Source organism: Myxocyprinus asiaticus, chromosome 48, assembly GCF_019703515.2.
Source record: "Myxocyprinus asiaticus isolate MX2 ecotype Aquarium Trade chromosome 48, UBuf_Myxa_2, whole genome shotgun sequence".
Classification (NCBI taxonomy): domain Eukaryota; kingdom Metazoa; phylum Chordata; class Actinopteri; order Cypriniformes; family Catostomidae; genus Myxocyprinus; species Myxocyprinus asiaticus.
In genome coordinates this window covers 19,563,692-19,569,691 of record NC_059391.1, presented here as the reverse complement: position 1 = coordinate 19,569,691, position 6,000 = coordinate 19,563,692, and positions in this window count along the sequence as shown.

Sequence of the window (6,000 nt, the reverse complement as noted above, 5' to 3'; positions counted from 1 at the left end):
CAGTGATGAGGAGATGTTGCTGCCTATTCTAACCACCTGGCGTCTGCTTGACAGGAAGTCCAGGATCCAGCTGCACAGCGAGCTGTTTAAGCCCAGAGCCCGGAGTTTCTCATCTAGCTTGGAGGGCACTATGGTGTTAAATGCTGAGCTGTAGTCTACAAACAGCATTCTCACATAAGTGTTCTTTTTTTCCAGGTGGGAGAGAGCAGTGTTTAGTGTAGATGCAATGGCATCATCAGTGGAGCGGATGTTGGGGTAAGCAAACTGCAATGGGTCTAGAGAGAGAGGCAGCACAGAGCAGATGTAATCTCTGATTAGTCTCTCAAAGCATTTGCTGATGATGGGGGTCACAGCAACAGGACACCAGTCATTTAAGCAAGTTATTTTTAATTGCTTTGGAACAGGCACAATGGTGGATGTTTTAAAGCATGTGGGGACTACAGACAAAGAGAGGGAAAGGTTGAAAATGTCTGTAAAAACACAAGCCAGCTGGTTCGCGCACGCTCTGATGACGTGGCCCGGAATGTCGTCTGGCCCACGGCTTTGCGGATATTCATCCGTCGGAAGGATCAGGTTACATCTGCTACAGAGACGGAGAGTGAACTAACCTCTGTAGCTTCGGCCGCGAGAGCTCTTTCCGCGAGGGCAGTGTTATTTCCCTCAAAACGAGCTTAAAAATATTTAGCTCATCCGGTAGAGAGGCAGCGGTGTTCATGGCGGAGTTTTTATTCCCTTTAAAGTCCGTGATGGTGTTAATTCCCTGCCACATGCTTCTAGAGTTGGTGGTGTTAAACTGTCCTTCAATCTTGTTCCTGTACTGGCGTTTAGCTGTTCTGATAACTGGCTTGTTTATGCTCCTCCGTGTTCCCGGAATTGAAAGCGGAGGTCTGCACATTAAGTGCCACGCGAACATCGCTATTTATCCATGGCTTCTGGTTTGGATAGATCCGTGTTGTTCTTGTTGGAACTACATCCTCCATGCACTTTTTGATGAAACACATTACGCTATCAGTGTAAAGCTCGATGTCGTCATCAGAGGCGGACCGGAACATCTCCCAGTCCGTGTGATCAAAACAGTCCTGTAGCCTGATTGGTCCGACCAGCACTGGATCGTTCTGAGGGTGGGTGCTTCCTGTTTCAGTTTCTGCCTGTAAGCGGGCAGAAGCAGAATGGAAGAGTGGTCCGATTTGCCAAATGGTGGGCGGGGGAGGGATTTGTAGCCGTCCTGGAAGGGAGAGTAGCAATGGTCCAAAACCCGGTCCCCTCGTGTGTTGAAACTAATGTGCTGGTGGTATTTTGGTGCGACTGATTTGAAACTGGCTTTATTAAAGTCCCCGGTCACAATGAATGCGGCCTCAGGGTGCGCGGTTTCCTGCTCACTTATACTCCCATACAGTTCCTTGATTGCCCGGTCTGTGTCAGCTTGTGGGGGAATGTACACAGCTGTGATAGTGACTGCTGTGAATTCCCTCAGTAGCCAGAATGGTCGACACAGAAGCATGAGAAATTCCAGATCAGGAGAGCAGAAAGACTTGATAGAATGTACATTCCTCTGATCACACCAGGATTTGTTGATCATAAAACATACACCACCACCTCTGCTTTTACCTGAGAGGTCTTTCGCTCTGTCCGCTCGGTGCACGGAGAACCCCGCATGTTCAATGGCTGAGTCTGGAATCTCCGCAGACATCCAAGTTTCTGTTAGGCAGATAATGCAGCAGTCCCTCGTCTCTTGTTGGAAAGAGATCCGCGCTTTCAGCTCGCAGAGCTTGTTATCCAGAGACTGAACATTTGCCAGTAGAATACTGGGTAGCGGGGGTCGATTTGCACGGCGTCTTACTCTGATGAGAATGCCGGCTCTGTTTCCCCTTTTCCTCCTGCGTTTCCACGGCCGTGCAGCCCAGACAAAGGGCTCCGCTTGCGTGTTTGTAAACAGCGGGTCGGCATTGAGGAATTTGAAGTCCGGTTTACGGTGTGAAATTACTGAACCAATGTCCAAAAATGTTTGTCTGTCGTAGACAATAAGGCAGACAACATCCAAGACAAAAAACATAAGAATTGTGAACAAAACAAACAAAATACTACCATGTTGTGTCGGAGCTCGCAACGCAGCAGCCATACTCTGCGCCATCTTGAGTCCAAATCCAGCTGCATCAATGTTTGTCCTAATCTGCAGGTGCAGCATTTTGCTGTCATTTTCAGTGAAAGATTATGTGAAAAAAATAAAAGCAATATATGTTTTTTTACATGAAAAACTGTTCTTTACATTGTTTTAGTAGCATTTAAACATGATATATATTTTAAAATGTGTAAATACGATACATCACCACTTTATACAGAGCACCCCCACTATTTTCAGAAGCACCCTCAGTGATTTTGATCTGGAACCGGGCCTGTAGCTGTCTAACATCTACATATACATTCAGTTATATAGCTTATATTTTGTAGGTCTATTTTGGGTACATATTTCATATTGCTTTCTCTTTTTTTACCCTTTGTTTTATTAACTACTTGTGCAACCATAGGCACAGTTGCTTATGTGTGTGTGTGTGTGTGTGTGTGTGTGTGTGTGTGTGTGCTTGCGTTTCTTTATTTGGGTTTGAGTAAAGCTCATGTCTGGTCTCTTCTGGTCTCTTTACTCAAAATAAGTGTTTTCATGTACACAGCAGTAATGATCTGACACTCGATCTCCTGTGCTGTACAGACAAGAGAGCAATGTTGGTGATGCCAGGCTCTGTCAGTATAGAACTGGATGACAGAAGGCACGGAAGCCTGAACAGACTGGTTGCCATGGAAGTGAAATATTCTTTCAGCTTTGCTTTTCCCTGCCTCCCTTGCCCTCAAAGAATGCCCCCCCCCCCTCTCTCTCTCTCTCTCTCTCTCTCTCTCTCTCTCTCTCTCTCTCTCTTGCTCTCTCTCTCTCATACACACAAACCTCTATAATGACAACCATGCCAATGCAAGAATAAAGGTTCAGTCTATGTGGATAGGCGTGTCTGAAGAAGAGTGAAAATCCAGATTTTGTTTCCTTAGAACTTTCATTGCATTATTAAAATGAATAATTTTGGGTTCATCCTGATACCTTAGTTGTATTAATCAGACTTGATGTTTGCAAATGTTTCAGACGGACTAACATTATAGCAGTGAAAGTTTTGTCTCCCACTAGAAATTAGTTGCATAAAGCTGTCTAATTATGAATTCTGCAAATCCATGAGATGCTGATTCATTAGTAATAATTAATTTAGTAATAAGTGACCTGTGAGAAGTTACCATACTAGATCAGTGGTTCTCAACTGGAGGGTCATGAGGCACATGACAGGTCACATGTCTCTTCTGATGGGGTTGCAGACAGCAGGGGTGAAAAACAATACTATAAACAAAATACAACTTGGATATAATCATGCCTAGCTAGGAAATAAATAGGCATAGCAAACTTTTTAGGAGAAAATACCTCCCATATCTTTTGTTGTTGACAACTAATGCAATGTGTCCAGTCTCTGAAAATTGGTGCAAATTCATCTGTCACTTAGAAATATGGCTAATTTGAAAACAATATTTGACCCAGTGTTTTAGGCTGGTAAATCACACTTCTGCTATTGTTTATGCATTTACAAAACTAGCACTTTTCCTATACCTATACATACTGTATATTAAGACTATATCATTAAAATAATTTTCAAATTATTTATTGGGCTTATATAGTTAATGATAATATGATTTTTAAACTTTATTAAACTTTTTCTTCAAAAATAAATGTTCATGTTTCAAATCATGTTTCAGTTCAAATAAATATTTTTGTTACTTTTGTACGATAAACAAGTACTGTACAATACTGTTTTGAGTCGCCACTTGATGTCCAATGTAAAATCTGGGTCCTCAAAGAGAAAGTTCACCCAAAAATTTTAATTCCAGAGTGTCTATTTACACTAAGTGGAAATAGCCTATCTTTTTGGCAAAGGCTATTTACACTAATTTCATCCACCAGTGCTGAGACCAAACTCAAGACAGCCACGACAAATTTCTGAGAGTCAACTACTGGTCAATTAAAGGCTGGCATATTATAATTTTTTGCAATTGGGCAGGGACATTGAAGAGGTTAACGGGTTAGACGTTTAGTGGGTTAAAAGAACGGAAAAGGAGTGACTATTTGCACTGCAACAGTCTGGTGGAAGAAACACACACACTTGCGACAAATTGTGCCCCCCATGTATTGCAGTAGTAGCTCACAATATTAAGACAGTGTGAGGATACATTGTCATGCTGGCAATCTGGGTTCAAATCCTGCCTTTTGACAAACTTTTTTCCATGTCTCCACTCTTAGTATTTCCTATAATACTACTTATGATAATAAATAAAAGTGATTCATCACAGTGATTTGGTCACAGTGAAGGTGGGGGACTTGAGAGAAGGGTTTAATCTAGATAAAATTATCCATGGTTTAACTGTAGTGATATTGTAGTAACCATGTTTGGTGTAAACTATAGTTTTGATGCAATTAACCATGGTGTTACTACAGTAATATGTTGTTAATTTAGTAACCATGTTTAATTTTGTGGTTACTTTGATTTTACTACAAAATACCATGGTGATCCTATGGTTACTGTAGTAAAACCATGGCTATTTTTAAAGGGTATGGTTAGGTTTAGGGGTACGGGTTGGTGTAGGGTGTCTGAGGGACTCTAAATAAACACAATAAAATGCTGCAGTGATGACACTATACTGTATGTTAGTATTTAAACAGGGGTGCAATAGTATCTGTCACTATTTGCACTAGAGTGCACATAGCTTCTAACGCTATTTGCACTTAGTGCAAAGAAGATGCTTTTTGTTGATTTTTACACTTAGTATAAACAGGGTTGGGAGGGTTACTTTTGAAATGTATTCCACTACAGATTACAGAATACATGCTGTAAAATGTATTTGTAACGTATTCCGTTAGATTACTCGAGGTCAGTAACATATTCTAAATACTTTGGATTACTTCTTCAGCACTGGTAGATTTTTTTCACTTGTTTTGACTATAAAAACTCTGCAGTAAGACAAAATACACATGTTAAAAACACATTCTCTAAAAAACCTAAATATCTTATGCAGTGTTGTTTCTAAAACAAGATCAATCTAATTGATCTTGTTTTAAGGATTTTTAGATATTTTTACAGGAAAAAAAAAAAAAAAACATTATCAAGAATACGATTTTTGCCCTAATATCAAAGGTCTTACTAGAAAAAAAGAAATTATGATCCAACGTGAATTTTCTTGATAAAAACATATGATGGTGCCTGGTAACGTGCATGTAAAATGGCTAGAAATATCATTTTAGCTTACCGTAAAGCTGACAATTATTTCTTCTGCTCCAAACTTACTTCAAACTTACTTCTCTGTCTGCTCGTATGAATGTAACACATCATAAGAAAGTGTTTCACCGCTGTTCAAATGCACTTTGGATCGCATCATTTATATGTATAAATGTTTTCCATCTGAAAGAACTAAATATTAAATGAAACAAATTACAATAAAATGCAAAGTAATCTCTTCAGTAATCAAAATACTTTTTGAATGTAACTGTATTCTAAATACCAATGATTTAAATTGTAACTGTAGTGGAATACAGTTACTTATATAATGTATTTTAAATACGTAATCCCGTTACATGTATTCCGTTACTCCCCAACCCTGAGTATAAATAGCATCTATTGCTATTTGCACTTAGTGTAAATTGCATTTTTCGCTATATGCACTTAGCCTCTGCCTTAAAATGTTCTCAATATTTACTCACCGTCATGCCATCCCAGATGTGTGACTTTCTTTCATCTGCAAAGCACAATTGAAAATTTTTAGAAGAAAAATCACATAAAGGCAGCATAAAGTAATCCATAAGACTCCAGTGGTTAAATCTATTTCTTCTGAAGCAATATTATAGGTGTGGGTGAGAAACAGATCAATAGTACTTTTTTATTTTACATTCCCCTCTTTGCCCAGTAGATGGCGATATGCACGAAG